The sequence below is a fragment of the Poecile atricapillus genome, chromosome 3 (assembly GCF_030490865.1).
Source record: "Poecile atricapillus isolate bPoeAtr1 chromosome 3, bPoeAtr1.hap1, whole genome shotgun sequence".
Lineage (NCBI taxonomy): Eukaryota > Metazoa > Chordata > Aves > Passeriformes > Paridae > Poecile > Poecile atricapillus.
Genome location: NC_081251.1, coordinates 37,332,913 through 37,349,553, shown reverse-complemented (window position 1 = coordinate 37,349,553; position 16,641 = coordinate 37,332,913). Strand labels below are relative to the sequence as shown.

General features: G+C 44.9%; 1 protein-coding gene across 2 annotated transcripts in view; it reads left to right on the top strand.

The window, feature by feature from the left end:
* Positions 1 to 8,054: 8,054 nt before the first annotated feature.
* The window catches only part of BACH2 (BTB domain and CNC homolog 2), a 182,842-nt gene continuing 174,255 nt past the window's right edge, over positions 8,055 to 16,641 (top strand). The window contains exons 1-2 of one of the 2 annotated variants that reach the window (XM_058836054.1): positions 8,055 to 8,131; positions 8,219 to 8,377. The gene's annotated coding sequence lies outside the window, so the exon portion shown is untranslated. Of the gene's footprint in view, positions 8,132 to 8,218; positions 8,378 to 16,641 lie in introns of those variants that run through there. The other variant, XM_058836056.1, reaches the window with a different exon arrangement.

Sequence of the window (16,641 nt, the reverse complement as noted above, 5' to 3'; positions counted from 1 at the left end):
AGTTCACAACTTCAAGTTAACATAGCAAAGAGCAGTTTTAAATCACTCCTGTAATCAGAGGTCACAATTATTTGCTGCAGCTACCAAATAAACCCCACAAAAACACCACACACTGCAAGCCAATGCACTCCGCTTTCACCTCTAAGAGAGAAAAATAACAGAGGCTTGACTTCTGCCTTATGTGTAACACTTCAGTAACACTATCTATTAATCAAAAAATAGTTGAAGGCAGCTTATAAATCCCCCTGAATGGAAATGGATGCCATCTTCGTCCTTACAGAAATGTATTTTCTCCCCTGGTCCTTGCTTAAGGTGCCTTCTTGAAAAAAGCAAAAGAAATGGATGTGAGAAGTAAATGAATCAAACTGAATGAATTAAACATGTCAGTGGAAAGCCAGTTTCACTGGGGTCCCAAGTCTTTGGTTAGTATTAGAGCTAAAAGCAAAATGAACTCTCCCTGCAAAAGCCAAAGCCTTCAGTGTAGCACTGAAGCACTCCAACCCCCCACACCCTCTCAGAACTGTAGCATGTCAGGGATTTAGCCTTTAACAACATGTCCAAAATACTCCAACGGCTTCTCTAAGGTCATCGGAGGCAGGGGGAGCCACCATGCCAGCAGGGCCAGTGTGTGCTCACTGAGTGCCAGTACATCTGCATCCTCTGTGTTCCCCCCAGCACTCCTACCAGTCCTTTTCCAGTCCCTGGTCAGCCAGAAGCCATCCACAACCAGCACAAGCCTTATGCTCCAGTCACGTTTCAGCTTCATGAAGCACGCATTATTAAACTACACGATGATCAGACTTGCCTTTTAGGTTTTACATTCCCAAGTAACTTCCCACCCCTCCCTCTGAAGGCACACTGGACACCTCGGACATCCCCCATAACACAGTTGTGTCTACTACTGCTGGGCTCTGACAAAGCTGCGGGTTTGCATTCTGCTTTGTCCTCCCCTCCACCTCCGCTGCCCACCTCCAGTGCTCCAGGCTTCTCTCCCAGTCACACCAGCACTGCATTGTCTCCATGGCTCCATCTGCTACATCTTGCATGACTCATCACCAGAAATACCTCCCCAGGTAAGGCTTAAGCAGCAGCATCTCAGTATTCCTCCTCCTGCAGAGGCAAAAGGGGCACACAGCCACGATGACAGCAGCCCAGACAGCACCGAGAGAGACAGTGCAAGGCACAAGAGGCAGTCAGGCATCCAGTCAGACGTCCCACCAGAACTGCCAGTTATGAAGAAACTCCTTCTGACTTCCATAAGACAACAGCCAGATGTCCTCTGCTGTGGCTGCACAGTCCATCCAGGAAAGAAAGAAAAAGCCCCTATTACAGTGTGCACTGAAAGCAGAATCATAGGTGCTAGAAGGTCACAACTGTTACCAACTCAGTACTTCCGTAAGTTGTAATTACCTCTAGGCTTTTAAAAAGTGGATTTAAATCTATTCAGCCATTGGTGCATGTGTATAGACTCTCATTGATGTTGAAGACTACACATGGAGTGGAAGAGTCCTTTGAGATAGCAAATTCTCTCTGCAGAATAGTGCTTCTCCTCTTACCTATCCTCTGTTCCTTCCCAAAATAATGACTTTGAATTAAATCTTGCCAAATAACTGGTGTCCTGTGACATGTCAGAACTGCGACCTAGACTGCTCAGAAATATCTGTGAGCTTTTGAATGGAAAAAAGTCCCCAGCCTGACATTTAATATCTAGAACACAAACACCACTCTGTCATATCTAGATTAACCTCTGCATACCCTCTTTGTTCTCCAGTCCCAGATGTTTTCCATCCCTCGGCACTGTTCAAGAGAAAGAAGAATTTTTCTAATCCTTTTGTGCATCCCTTGATTTGCAGAAGGACAGCCTGGACAAAGCAGATGTTTTGTCTCCTCTCACAGTTTGCTACAGATATTTTCACTTTTCTGGATAATTGGGTTAGGAATGAGGCCTACAGCCATGAGCATAACTGATATGGCGAAGGGATTTCCTTGAGACAGTGGTGAAGGAATTACCATGGACACGACGGTCTGCTGATGGGGCCATAAGTTATCAGGAGGACGGATGACCCTTATCAATTGGCCAAGTGGAAGAGGGAGTGGCAGCAAGGTGTCATGGTTCTGTGCTGGCCTTGCACAAGACCTACAGTCTTTGTACTCTCTCTCTTTCTAGCTGTCCATTGACATATGAAGTGGTTGCCCCCCTCCCCCACTTATGACAGCAGTCATAGAATATTTGACTACCTCCACTTATCCCCGAAAGCGGAAGCTGGCATTTGAAATCCCTCACATTGCAGACAGGTCAATGGGCTTGCTCCTCACTCTTCCTGAATGTCAGTGACACATTTTTGGTAAGATTTAGGCCTCTGACTGCATTGGAACATATCCGGGAACACTCGTACATAGTGCTACATGCTAGTATTTTGCAGGTCTAGTGAGCTTATCAGCAGCAATCTAGGGAAAATCTATAACATGTTGCTCCAATAAACAGCACTATTTGTAAATCTGTGTTTATGAAAGTTCCTATTGAACGTGACCAGACTTACAGTGCTGAATTGGCACACTGTACTATTTGTGAATCTGTGATTGTGAAGGAGACCATACTTACAGGGTAACCCAAACTATTTGTGCATCTGGGATCTTAATGAATGCAAGTGGATTTCCAGTGTCAAACTGGTTGTAATCAGAAACTAAGCTCAGCCCCACCCAGCCCCTCTAATCTCAGGGCTAGCTGGAAAGCAAGGGGGCTTAATTTCTGCCAAATTTCTCTATTCTTTTAACACAATAACTATAAAGGCCAAGTGTTGTTGAAAAGATGGATTACAAGACTTTTGAGCAAGCTGAGCTAAAACAAGGTTTTGCCCACAGCTGCCCTCAAACCATTTGACTGTGCTGATTCTTAGTGATAGGAGAACGTGTGAACTGAGATTTAAATATGTCATTTCAGATGCCCTTGCTTTTAGAAGCAGACTCTGGGATCATCCTGACCTGCGAAATCATGGAATTTGACAGAGCTGACCTTTAAAATGCTTAAAAAAAAAAAAGTTTTATATTTTTAAATACCATTCTAAATGAAAATTCTAAAATGTAACTCAAAATTTGTAAATAATAATGAGCACACTAAGTAAAAAAAAAAAGCTGAAAGCAGGTAACAGAGCTGAGGAAATTCTCAGAAAATGGAACTGACTTAAAACAAAATGAGGAAGGACAAAGCCAAAACTGGTTAGCCATCTCCAGGACTTGCTGTGGGCTGTATTTGCGCTGCTTTTCACAGCACTGAACTTCAAAGCACCAGCAGGCTGCTAGGGCTTGCTTTTGGACTAACAAATTCTGATCTCCTGTAAAACCATTGTAAATAATAACCTTTAGCTCGTTCATCCTACCTGTCTAGCACAGGTGTTGCAACTACTTTTGCCAGATTAAACTATGTCAAACCTAAGATGGGTGAACCCAGTAAGTAGGTGATGTGAACTGTTTCTCTCTCTTTATTTTTTTGAAAAAAATAAAAACCAAAGAATCCACTTAGTGACCACGGAACACTTTTTGGACATAATGTGTAAATTTTAACAATTCCTGACCCTGTTTCTTGACATACGAGGAGTTCCTTATATTTCCTTTCTATTATGTTACCTGCATCAATTTTTTTAAAGGTCAGTGCCTGCCATGCTTTCCTACCTTGCTTCCTGACTATAAGTTTAGTCCCAGCAACAATGCTTTGTTGGTACTTTAATATATTTCCAATATTATATCTCATCAGATCCTCTAAATACCATGCCAGGGATCTGAAGCTCTGTGCATGACAACTGCTCCTTTATGGAGCTTTTGATGTGATGTCAAGCCACGCTCCGGAGACGCTACATTGTGGGTCTTTGATACCGCACACCATGACAATGTCTCCTTCGTAGCTGTCACCGCCACTGACTCAGGGCGTGCTGTTAGTGCTGTCAGTGCTCCAGGAAACGTAATGCACCTGGGGTGTGGTAGGATCTGATTGCGAAAAGACACATGGTGCCTGTAGCACAGTCAATAATCAACTGTGAATTTCTTAATCACTGCAAAGAAAATGATGCAATGTCATTAATTCTACCTGCATAACCCAGGAGAGTATGTGCATAATTACCAATAATGACTTAGATCTCTGCACGGGACCAGGGCTTACCCAGGAAAATGGATATTTTTCAACCCAAACGCTGCAGGGCAAAATGTACTTCAGAAGGAAACAACTTCCTGAATTAAAACCTGCAAAATTTGCCCTTATTTTTCCCTTTTCACTCCTTCATTACCATTGTAAAGATTCAATTGCATAAGATCCACTAACGTGTTGCTCATTCAGTCAGTCTTTGAGTCAGCGTGGTTGAGGCCAAGACTGCAGTACTTGTCTTTCCATAGCACTTTAAATTAGGAATTGCCTCTCACTAGGAAGAAGTCATTTGTTTTTATAAATACGTGACTGAAATACCTTGCAATACACAGAGCTCTCCAACAAGTGGCACTATTAAGACTATTCAAGTTACAAGATTGATATGCAAATGAGATCTCAGAAAGGGATGTTGGGACATGTTTTACAATATTGGATTCACTTTAAAATATTTTAAATTTACATATGAAATATGATTGAAATATATCTTCATAATTCAGCCACTCTGAAAAGTTTTGTGTTATCCCACTGAAAAGTAGGTCAAGTGCCATAAGCTCAACCAGGCAGTCCTCTCCAAAGAGATGAAGTCATGGCAGTGTGGAGAAACCACCTAATTAATATGTTAGTAAAGGTAACATGCAACCAGGAAATTTGTCCATAGCTCTGAGCCAACACATGTTGTTGAATGTGTGGATGCCGCCTTTTCCAGAGGATGCACTGCAGCATTCATGTCAAGTTATTCCTTAAGTATTCTTGGGCCAACTTCTAAATTGTACCTCTTCACATTCATTCTTACCTCATTTTGTTGTTATTGCTTGACAAATTTGGTATTGTTTTGAGAAACCATACATGATGCCTCTTCAAATAACTCATCTTTGTCTGGAATATATGTTTGGCTGCACTGCAAGAAAAATGGTCCAGAAATAGTTATATATAAAAAAAAAATTTAGACATGAAGATAGTTGATTGCAATGGAAACAATATCAGACTAGATTTGTTGTTGGAATATAAGCAGTTTGGGAATAAATTGGGAAGCCAAGGCATTAAAATATAAAATACACAATATAAAAATAGCATTTTTGAACAGTAGGCTTAATTTGGTTAGTATAATATTCCTTCTGAATTTGGAAAACAACAGTCGGTTTTTCCCCAGTTTTTTACTGCTATATGGAGATACAACAGCCATAACAAAATCATGATCTGAGTGACATATGGGAATGTGAACTCTGTCTTGAATTATGAGTTGATCACAAAATGATTAATAGCATTTGGGTACCAAAAGCTGCATAGAGCTACTTGGTGAGTTTTCAAAAAGCCTCTGTGCAGAGTCCCTTCTTTCCGTCTGTGCAGATATCTCTGTCCTGCACAAGTATGACCTGATTCACACTGAAGTCACTGCAAATTTTATCACAGCATAGATGGAATAATAAAACCCAAAATGGACATTTTCACATTACTTTTCCTTTTAGGCAAATAGTAGCATTCATTTTAAAACATCAGCCAGTAAGATAAATGGCAATTATTGTGCTATGGGCAGAGCATACATGGCGTGCTTTGTTGAGTTTTCAGTTTGGACGGCTTTGACTACCTGGAGCTGTATCTCCTGTAGTGTGCTGTAAATAACAGAATACGTGCACTTTGAATGCAGTGGCATAACGGGCACGTAGCATGCTAACTAAAGCATTACAAATGCTGCACGTCTTATTTTTATCTCTCTGTCCTTCTCATTATAGTATTTTTATCTCTCATGCCAATACAAATTTATTTTTGTCAGGGAAAAACAAGGCAACACGAAGACTCAGCCCTACTAGTGTATAAACATGATGAGTCTCCTTACAGCCCGTGGGACTTTTTGCGTGCTTAACACCATATATGTCTGCAGAACCAGAACCTAAATGGCACTGATGAACAAGGCTTTATATGAACATTACTTGGAAAGAGAAAGTGACGTTTATGAGTCAAAATCTCCAGTGGGGTGCTATTCTGCAGTCACATGTAGCTAGGAAAAGTAGAGGCAAAACGCTATAAGGAGCTAAAGGCTTTACACAAGTGGACAATAGAGCATAATGCAAACTGGGGAGAATCGTATTTTTGAAAAGTGAATATATGCTTGCTTGCCCTGACATACCAAGAGTTGAATCTAGGTTGACAACATAGTTTTCCGTACTTTAGCAGACTTCGAAAATGCATGTAGTTGCTGCAATTTCAGAAGATATCATTGAGAAAAGTTCACAGGAATGTCTCCTCTCTAAAAGATACAGAAAACACAGTATATCGTCTGCCTGTAGTGAAAGGGGGAAACAGAGGATGAAAATGTACAATGAAAACTGACAAACGCAGAAAAAATAACAAACATGCACATGTTAATTACTGAACGTGCTTTTGTTAGCAGTAGGTCACCATCATTCTTTATTGACATTTACTGCAACTGCAATTTCTTTTTCAAGACCATTGACCCAGGAAAATGTAACCCTCTAGTTATCCAACGCCCTTTAATTAGAGATGTCTCCAGAGATAATCTCACTCACGGCCCCTATTGTGAATCATTTATTCTCCAACTTTCCTTTTTATCAGCTGTCTTTCATCTTTATGTTTTTCTGTCCGAGCCCGGCTGAGTAACTCGGGCTTGCAGAATGCAGCTTATTCATTTACCCGTTCTCCCAACTGCATTTCATGTCCATTGACATTTGGGGTCTCGTTCAGAAGTACTGGCTGCCGGCACCAGGATAATTTGCAGGAATCACAGCTTTCCACTTGGCAAAAGGAACCATGGCGCCAAGCCTCGGGGTGGGAAAAGGGCTCGGATTCAGGCGCTTCACACGCACAGACAAACACACACACACACACACCCGAGAGGAGGCGAAGAACAATCAGCGCTCCCGCCTCGGGACTGTCGGGGTTTTCTTTTTGTTTTCAGTCCCGGGAGCGCTCACCTCCCCGTGCGATGCTCAGCACGGCTGACTCATGACTGCTGGGCGCTTGCGGTCGGCACTGTAAGTAGGATGAGGTTTCTCCGGGGGGGGGGGGGGGGGGGGGCGGAGCACGCAAAATAACGCAGGCATCAACACCGAGGCGGCCGCGCTGAAAGCCAGGGGTGACCGGGATGGGTGTTCTTTGCCCTGCCCGTCACACCCTGCCCATCGTACCCTGCTCAGCGCCTCCCCACCGCCGCAGCAGAGCCCCCTCGGGCCGCCCCCACCACCATGGTGGCCCCTCCCGGCGGACTACGGCTCCCAGAGCCCCCCGCGGCCGCCGGCGCGAGCCCCGGCGCGGGGTCCGGCGGCACGCGCGCACGCACGCACGCACCCCCTCTCGCGCACACGCGCGCACACACACACACACACACACACACATACACACAGCGCCGCGGGAGGGAGGGAGCGAGCGAACCCGCGCCGCGCATGCGCCGGCCGCTCGCGGAGGGGCGGGGCGGGCGGAGCGCCGGCGGCGCCGCCGCTATTCGCGGAGCGGCCGTACGCCGCTCCCCGCGCGTAGGGGCCGCGGCGGGCGTAGGCGCGGTGGCGGGCGCTGCGCCGTCGGCGTAGCGTTGTTGTGAATGGAGCGCGCGGCGGGGCGGGGAGGGTGACGTCAGCCTGCGAATGTCAACAATGTAGCGATTGAGGGGCGGGGGCGGCGCTGGGCCGGGGCGCGGGAGGCGGCGGCGGCGGGCGGGCGGCAGAGCCGGGCAGCAGCAGCGGCCGCGGCAGCAGCAGCACAGCAGCGCCGCCTTCTCTCCTTCGCCTCCACCGGCCGGGCTGCCACCGCCGCCGGCCCCGGGTGCCGCTCCGGCAGCGACACAGCCGCCGCGGTGCTGCTCCCCCTCCCCCCCGCCGCCCGCCCTCTCTCCACCCGCCCTCCCTCCGCTGCGGCTTTCTCTCCTCCTCCGGCCCCCCTGCCAGCCCTCCCCTCCTTCCCTCCCTTCCCCCTTTATTTTTCTCCGCAAGACTTTGGCTCTGGAAACAGCTGGTTCAAAGCAATCGCCATGTGATGATCGTCTGGGTCGGGTTTTTTTTTTTTCATTTGGGGGGGGGAGGGTGCAGGTTTCTGACCGCAGAGAAATACTAATAAGAATTTCCGAAACAACAGCAGCAGCAACAACAAGAGCAACCTCCCCCTTCCCCAAACCTCCTCAGCCGTAACAGCCCCCCCACCCCCGGGCCCGCTCCACCCCGCCCCGCTGCCTCCCCCACCTCCCGCCCAGGCTGCAGCGAGAGGGGCGACCCCCGAAAGTTGCGCGGAGGCGAGGTGAGTGCGCCTGTTCCGCGGCTCGGCAGCCCCGCAGGGGAAGGGGAACGGGCGGGGGGCGGGGGCGAAGTTTGGGGGGAGGCTGGCCGTGCGGGGGGGGCAGCGTGGTTTCTCCCCTCCTCCTCCTCCTCCCAGGCACAGCAGCTGTTGCGCGGGGTCAGGCGGGGGGCTGCACCCCCGCCCCCGGAGCTCCGCGGGCTGTGCAGGCGCGCTTAGCGCTTATTCCTTCAAGTGGGAAATACGCGCGTTGCGTAACGGGGAGTGCGCGTGTGTCCGTGCGCGCTCTCCCCTCCGCACGGCCGCGAGCCCCGGGCAGCCCCTCCGCCGAGCGCCGGCCCGGCGCCTCGCCCGGTCCCGGCCCCCGCCGCCGACACCTGCAGCCTCCCGGGACAGGCGGGCAGCGCGTCCCGCCGTGCCCCCCGACACCCCCGGTCCCCTCGGTTCGGGCAGGGATGCCAACTCCGGTAACAGTTTCTGGGCTCACGAAGGCGCGGCGTGCGCGCAAGGCAGCGCTCCGCGGAGACGCTGGCTGTCATGAAAGAAGCTAAGTGTGAAACCGTGCCTCTCCTTTTGTGGAGCGGGCTATTTTGGTCGTGCAGCGGGTGTCTTGCTTAAATCGCTTCGGTTGCCGTGAGATCATTGTGCCCTTGTTATTGAAGCTCCGGAGTAAACCCCGGGTTTCAGTCTTCAGTAATAAACGTGAGGCAGGGTCGACATCTGATTAGAAATACTCCTTAAGATGTTGGAAAGACTGGGAAATTACAGCGTTCCTGTTTGCTCTAGTTGAAGCCGTGTCAGTGTTTTGGTGATGAAAGCCCGTTTTCAGAGACTTTGAAACTATCGCTAAACTTGTGCATATTTAATTTTTTTTTTTTTCTGAGGCTCTGAACGCAAGTTGGGTTTTTTTTTTTTTTTGAGCCGGGAATTGTCTGTGATTCTGCTGTAGCTGGTGGAATGCTCTGCAGTTTGGGGAGGGTGTGATGTCTGGGTAAATTGACTTTTTCAGGTATGTAAATACTGAAATTTGAGATAATTGCTGAGATGAGATGGGCAAAATAAAACGATACGGCGGTGTGTTAGGCTTTTGCTGCAACAGCCCCATAGGCAACAGCTTTAAACCACTGTTCTAGGAGCTTTACGTCTGACAAATGGAAATAAAATTCTACTTCACATGTGGGCTTGCTCTTTTAAAAGCCTTGTTGCCTTTTGTGTCCACCCGCCTGCCCCCTGTCACTGGGACCTGGGCAGCTGTGCAGCGAAATGGATCGGCGTTGTACTTCCCTGCCGTGTACTGAACCTGAGTTTTCAGCATTGCTTTTCACATTTGACCCTGCAGCTTCAAAGGCTGCTATGAAGGTGCTCTGCAAGGAATGGAAGGAAGCCGTGACTAATTGGAAAAGTAGAGAAGTGAAAAATCGGGATCATAGGTCTAGTTTTCTTGTTGGTTTCCTCTGTAACGCTGGGCAAACCACTCAAACAGATGTACGCCAGTACACAGCTGCCAAGCGGGCAAGAAATGTCCCTAGTGATTTTGGATATAGGGTGGTTCTCAAGATATTTAGGGTTATTTTGCAGAAATGCTTCACAGAAGCAAAGTGTGCATTTCTGGGCAATGCTGGGCAACTCTGCTGTGAGACTTGAGGTTAAACAGCTACAATTTTTTTAAACTTTTACCATTGTGGAGAGTAGATGGGGAAGATGCATGCAGTGAATAGATGACTGATGCACATGCTGATAGATCCTGAGTTCTTAATCGACAGCAATTGTTTATGCTCGGGTATGTCACACTGGTGACAGTTCTAGGACAGGTACTCCTAGTCTTTTCTGACCCAAAGGCACATCTGGAACATCTGTTGGTGGTAATGTGCATGCTGGCAGATTGCTCTGGTGATGTAGGTGGGATGCCTTCCTCTCTTTTCCCGTTGGCTTTCAGTCATTCATTTTGCAGCAAGAAAACATTGTCTGTTTGCTCTTTTGGGTTGGGCAGGAAGGGAAGTTAGGCATGAAACCTGAGTTTACAAGGGGATTTTGGTAAGTCTTTGATATTGAAGAAGTCTTCAGATACTCATTGAAATAATAAAATCTCCATAATATATAGCAATCTTACATATCTCTCTCTGCAAGTGCATAATAAAAGACAAAGAGACCTGAAAATAAAACCCTAAAATAGATGATATGTAGTGTGGGATATGTGACAGAAGTTGCTTGCCTTTGCTTATTTTAAAACTTTCGTTGCTTGTTTTTTCAGTCTGAAGTGCCATTGTTTTCTTAGTGAGGCTGCAGTATGTTTGCCAATTATTTTCTTTCTTCCTTTCAGGTTTTCTCTAAAGGTGTAGTGGAAAAAAAAAATGAGTGTGTTTTGTTTTTTTTTTAAGAATAGAAAGAGATGTTTCATCATTGTGTGTGTGTCACATTGTTTTTGGGTAGGGCTTCACATACGCACAGATAAAGAGGAGACTTCTCAAACCGTAGCAAAGAGGGCTTTATGGCACTAAGCTGAAAAATGAGATGGGTAACATTAATATATGTGAAGTAATCTTTTCAGTAGTAATGACATTTTTATGTAATAAACAGTTGGTAAAATTGAATAGCATGTATTGTGTGACATGAACAGAGTCTCTTGTGGTTTTAATTTAGGTGGTATGAACATGGTTTATATATTCAAATCAAAATGTGTATGCCTTTTTACTCAAAGGAATACTTTCTGAATGGATTCTTAGTTTACATTAAGAATGTTCCTGTAGTGTTGAGCAGGTCTGACTTCGATTTGAAGGCATGCATGCTTCTTTCACCTCTGGGTCTGAATTTGCAGCTCAGTTCATTTTGGGTGTGATGCTTGTATATAAGGGCTTTCTGAGTTGAGCCGTTGGGAAAATACACTAATCATTCCATTGATGTGCTGAAGGAAATTCAGGTTTAAACATCATGGTTTCTCTGCATTACTCCTGCTGCTTTCAGTGTTCCTGCGGACTACAGATGCTTTAAGAGAACGTGTAAAGAGTGTTGTTCTGATACTGCAGTTCTTTACTGATATTTGAGCAGGTGCCCAAATGATTTTGTTGTAGTAGATGAATGGGCAGTAGAGTTCTAGTCCCAGTAACTCCTGCAGGATTTCTGGAATAGTGCTCAAAGTACTCATTCAGGTTGTTACAAAAAACAGTCATCATTCCTTTAAATTCCTCCAAAAGATACTAACTGTGGCAGCTGTCTGAATATTACACATTTATTTGAAGCTTGCATCAAGAAGATGTAAAACGTATTAATATAGCCAGCTGAGTTGCAATGTGCTCATCTTGCTTTTTAGATAGGCAGAAACATCTTTGTAGTGGGTTGAAAAGAGCACCACATACCATGCCACTCTTAGACTATGAATTACAATTTTAAAGCAGCCAAGCAGAGGAATGTATACAAATGCTGCCTCTGTGACCAGTGATGGACTTGCATCTTCTGAGTCACTAGAACTAATGATCAAAGAGCAACCACATGTTCAGAACAGGGAGATAAAAAAGAACGAGGGAATAAGTTCAGGAAAGCCCTTATGCTGAAAGTTTACATGTGTGGCAGAACTTTGATCTGTCAAAAATTGGGCTCAGAAGACTCCTCTGCTCGATTGTATTGATCTTCATGCAGAAGGAGCCGCAGCAACAATCTCAAGAACACCACCTGTGCTGCACTGGCATCTCAGCAGATCAATAGATGTGTCCCTAGCTTGAAAAAGACTGTCTGTAAAAGCTGCTAATACAGTGGGGGCTGAACTGCAGCTCCTGTGTGGGTGAGGGGGCCTCCAGGCACGCAGCCCCCTCTGTGTGTAACCTCTCAGCCCTTCCTGACTTCTGTGTCTGCTCCCCCTTTGCTGTTTACACCTGCTGGTGCAGTCCTGCCAGCTGGGACATTTCGGATTCAGTGCCCCAAAGGAAACGGAGAAGGAGGAGGTGGTGCAGGTGGTGGTTGCGGGGGCAATGGACACGGGGACCTGAGTTGTGCCTTTTTCTTCTTTTCAATTGGAAAGATGACCGAAAATGGTCAGATCCTCCCAAATTTATTCCTAGGACCTATAATTTGCATACACCTCTCTCTGCTATCTCAACTGAACAAGATGTTTGAAAAGCTATTGGGAACAAAAAAACATTGCATTTTCCAGTTTGTCCCTAGTAGGAGTTGAAATACACACCTGAAGCTTTTTTTTATTATTATTATTTTATTTAATTTTATTTTTTTTCCCCTCCTGAGTGTTGAAAAAAGTCAGCTGGGCTGTAGATGGGGTTTGGTGCTCAGGTTCAGAAGGAGTCTCCGCACTAGGAAAAACAGGAACTGTTCTCTGCCTGTCACCACGCAGGGCTTCTGGGCTGTGGAGCAGCAATTTTGTTTTTTGAAAAGAGGAAAAGCAGCTTAAATAAACAAAATGACCCTTGAGACTTAATCACAGCTACTTATTATAGCTGACATTCACTGAGGGCCTTTTTTTTATTATTATTATTCTTCGTCTTCTTTCTTTAGTGATCGCTTTAAAATTTAAACCTGAACTAGGAAAACAGGAACCGTAGGTGTGGAGGTGTTCCTTCACCCCGATTTGCATGCAGGCTGTTTTTTATTTAGCGGGTAGGTGTGTTCGGTGTGTGAGAGAGCAATTGAACATGTCAGCAGTTTCCTACGAGCCGCTCTTGCTGACTCACGTGTCTGGTGCAGCTTGGAGCTACCCTGGCTATAAACTATCCACAATAGGAGGCGCGGGCACAGAGACCGGCAGTGCCGAGCCCGCTGTTCAAAGGTTATTTTCGGTTCTCCGGTCACTGCTTTGCTGTGGTTTTCTTCCCCAGCAACATCAAAACACACTGTCATTTTGCCAGGCTGCCATTCCTCTAGGTGCGGAGGGTGAAGTGGAAGTTCATTGTGCTGCCGCAGAGGTTGCGCTCCAAGTGCACGCTGATGCTACGGATCAGCAAGCTGAACCTCTGGGGTTTAGGTGTTTTTTGTCGGTGTAGGTTTTTTTTGTTTGTTCGTTTGCATAGGGTTTGTTTAATTTTGTTGTTTTTTTGTTTGGTGACAGGGGTGTTGCCAAAAAACCCCCCTGAGCATCATTCCAAATTTGAGTATGGCAAGTCTAGCCTATGAATTGTGTTTTCCCTTTCCAAATGCAAGCTGTGCTGTGGAGTTTCCTACCCTCCTCTCCTTTTTATGGCATAAATCTTCTTTAAAGCCAGCAAGGAATTATGATTAAACTTTAAAAAACCTGGGTTTAGCCGTCTTTAATTTTCAAAATTTTTCTATTTCTTAGTCTCGTTTTTACCTCCTGTGTGGCAATATCACTGGCTGCTAGCATGAAAGGATTCCTTCATCTGCTCACACTCTTGTACAACTGCTTCTTTATTTACAGACTCTATTCTGATTACTCATAAGGATTCTAAAATGATAGCTGCTGCTGACTGATGATTTTTAACTGATCTTGTTGTGGTTTTTGTTTTTTGTTTTTTGTTTTTTTTTTCCTTCCCTCCTTTCTTCTTTCTTTCTTAGCTGATCACAAAAGCCTTTGCAGAAGTGGAGTGAATTAGCCATCTGCAGTTCTGGATTTACTGTGAGGGAGTTTAGCCTCGTAGTTGTCTTTTTTTGATTTTTTTTTTTCTTCTTGTGGAATGGGGTGAAAAATAAGCGGTCTTTGAAAGTGTGATAAATAAAATCAGCTGCTATAGAGCAGGGTTTTATAACAAGGTGAGTTCATGTCACTCGTTTTGTTTTTAGTCAGCTACTTTGACCAGTAATTAATAGAAAACCACACTGAGAGCTTTATAGCACATGAAGAAAATGGGTGTTCTTGGTTTCCGCCAATACAAATGACTCATCAGTATCAGTAGGGTTTCTACTTCTAATAATAAAACTGTGGAAGACCTTTAAAACGTGTGGTTTTGGCCCCTACTCTTAGTGAAAGGTTGGAAAATATTACTTTGAGATTTTTTCTTTTTTAACTTATGGAAGATTTAGTGATTTGCTATGCAGCAGTGAAGGATCTTGTACCCTTCAAAGAAAACCTACTCATACCACTGCTTGCAGTGCAAAAGTCTTCCCCTTTCCTGTCTTCTTCTCAGTGTTTTGCATTTCACCATAGAGTATTGCCAATCCTTAGCCTCGATGTCAGAGATGTGCATCTGGAAAATATAATGTATTTATGTCGACTGGGGGAAGACTTGGCACGCTACCTCATCTTGCTGAGCTGCTGTTCTCCACCTCTTTTCCAATCTGGTGAGGAGAGGGACAGTAAGACTGCTGAGTGACCTATATTGCTGTTTCAGCTGGGGGTCAGAGGATCTGGAGAGGAAAGTAAACAGAAAATATTAGTTGAAACATGGACTGTACAACTGTAGGATGTGTCTGTCACCACCTGGAAGGAAGCACACTTCCAGTACTAAAAGTGATGCTGAAAAAAGTGCAAATCAGAAAGTGATCTGTTAAATTATTTTATTTTTCTCTCTCTCTTGAAAAGTAATAGTTCTCAAGTCCTTTTAGCTCTTTGCCTTTTTGTAAAGATTCTGCACTGTGTTCAATGCAGTCAAGCAACCTCTAGCACATTCAGCTTTTTGTTTGAAAGTATGCCTTGTAGAACGTGAGGTTATTTTGTTTTCATGTAAGCAGAGCATGCCCTTCATGGTGTTATAATATATCAAAATTTAATTCTTTTATTCAAGGTGTGGTACTTTGCATGGTAGTCCAATCAGTGTCTCCTGATCTGCTGCATTAATATTTAGTGTTGCTATCTGTTGCCTGTGTTGTTACAAGGTTTGAAGGCTATACATGAGGCAGAGCTAGTATTTTCTTCCCTGTTGGAGTGAGAATTCCCACTTTATGAAGCCTTCATGTTTACTTTCTCTGTTGCTGCAATATTTATACTAGAAAGTTATTCCTTATAAGGATGTGATGGTTCTTTTGTTTCTTCTTATTCTATTTTAAAAGAAGAATGTGTTTTTAACAAAATCCAATCAGAAAATCTAGATTTATCCCAGCTTCCTCGTTTTCAGGGGGCATCTTTTACCACTAAATATTTATATATCTTAATGTAGTTGTTTTGGGTTGTGCTGAAATACCTTGGACGTGTTTGTCAGTTTCTTGTGTAACCAGACTGTAATGGAGAATCTTTGTCTTGTAGCCACTTACTGGGAGAAGTGCACTAAAAATAGAGGTGCAGAAGCCTGTGGAAATAAAACTTTGCAACATGTGGAAATCCAATTGTTTGTTACATGGCAACAATAAGACAGGTTTTATTATTTTCAGATGGATATAGCATAAAAGGCCAAATTTCAACTTAAGGGATTTATTTAGGGACAACTCTTACTGAAGTTCACAGAAGAAAAATTGGTAAAGACTGCAAAATAAGGTGTCAGTGGTCATTTAGATTTCAAGAGGACATAGCTTCAGCACTCTGAGTTTGGCTTGTCATGCCAAGTATCAGAAGTATCGTGAAGGTTGGATCATGGCGAATTCATAATGTCTAAATCTCATTGATGTTTTGAGCTCTTGACTCTGGAATGGGATTTGTGTCTAAAATCACTGAAGGCTGGACCTGTGAAGGGCAGCTGACAGTGTGGCTGCCAAATTTGGGGCTGTGATTCTGCTCAGCATCTCCTCTCCTTACCTTTGCTTGCCCTCGCACCTGTCTCGTCCCACAGTGGGCCAGCCCTGAGAATGAAATGGGCAAGAAATTACTCCGTCTATGTGTAGGGTTAGTTTTGTGCATGTTAAGTTTGTTATGGAGTCTGTCAAGAACCTGGATAATGCATCAAATTAAACCAAATTTTTTTAAAAGGCTTAGAGCTGGCCATGGGACATCTGGTCCCCAAAGTGCTCTGACCGTCACTGCATCATGCCCCGTCTCCTGAAGGTTTTTCTGGTCTTGCTCTGGCAATGTGGTGGCTCTGCAGAAAACCAGCAGCAGCCTATGCCTAGCCTAACCTGTAGCTTAGCAGTACGAATTGGCTTTCTGGGGCATGAGAGATTTGGGGTTTTTATTTCCAGCTTGTGTCTGCAACAGGCAATTTAAAAAAAAAGTTAGAGGAAAGCAGAACTCAATCAAATGAGTCTTCAGTGTTAACAAAATGCAGAAGTACTATCTCCTGTAAATATTCAAATAACTGAAAGAGGGTAGGTTTAAATTAGATGTACTTTACTGTGAGGATGGTGAGGCACTGGAACAGGCTGCCCGGAGAAGCTGTGGATTCCCCAAACTTGGGAGTGTTCAAGACCAAGTTGGATGGAACTTAAAGCAACCTGGTCCACTG